The following is an 886-nucleotide window of genomic DNA, read 5'->3' as shown; positions in this document are numbered from 1 at the left end:
AGGCACTGCAAACTGCTGCAGTGCAGTCTGAGCCATGAGGAGAAAGAGATCTAATCAATGGGCTGCAGCTGACTAAGCTAAAAAAAATCTGCTTGCTGAGCATAGCAACCCAATGTCAGATCCTGCAAACAGGAGAGAGGCTCCTAGAGAAAAACAACACAGCATCTCCTCTCCTGTATTTTCAAATAAATAATGAAGATCAAGTTGCTAAAACCTCCACTGCTTTCAATTAATGTCTGTGGCATCACAGGTTATGTGTTTCTGAAGGCAGGGTGTCACAGATAGAGGAAAACTAAAATACTGTCCACACAGCACTTAGGGACAAACCAAACAGATCTGTACAATGACCAGTAATGATCAAGAAGTTATTGTCCATAAACTGACCTACATTAGCACAGAAGTCCCTCGTGACTCTGCACACCTCCACTATACAAGCATATGCTGGTCATCACATCATCTGCATAACAGCATTCATTTTTATAACTCTCCAGGTTAATACTCAGTCCTATTTCTCTGTATCAGATACATTCTGCTATAAAAATGAAGGCAAGATTTTTTTTCCTTGTACACTTTTGGCAGAAGCATAAGGAAAAAAGCAACCTTTCAATCCACTCTCTAGCTGCTTAGCTTGGATGTCCTAAGCTGTGCATCAGCACTAAGTGCTTACAGTTCACTGCCTCATGGCAAAGGTCAGTTGTACAAATGGGGCACTGCAGTAAATAAGGCTGCTCTTGTGTCTGTCTCAACCATGGCAGAAGGCTGTGTTTAGAGGAAACAATGGTTAGACTCATATAAAAGGTCTCGGTATCCTGTAATGTCAAATTTGTTATGGACACTCTTGGGATTCATCCCAAAATGCACATCTTTATGGGGGAGTGAAGAAAAA

Source organism: Meleagris gallopavo, chromosome 2 (assembly GCF_000146605.3).
Source record: "Meleagris gallopavo isolate NT-WF06-2002-E0010 breed Aviagen turkey brand Nicholas breeding stock chromosome 2, Turkey_5.1, whole genome shotgun sequence".
NCBI lineage: Eukaryota > Metazoa > Chordata > Aves > Galliformes > Phasianidae > Meleagris > Meleagris gallopavo.
Note: the sequence above shows the minus strand (reverse complement) of the source record.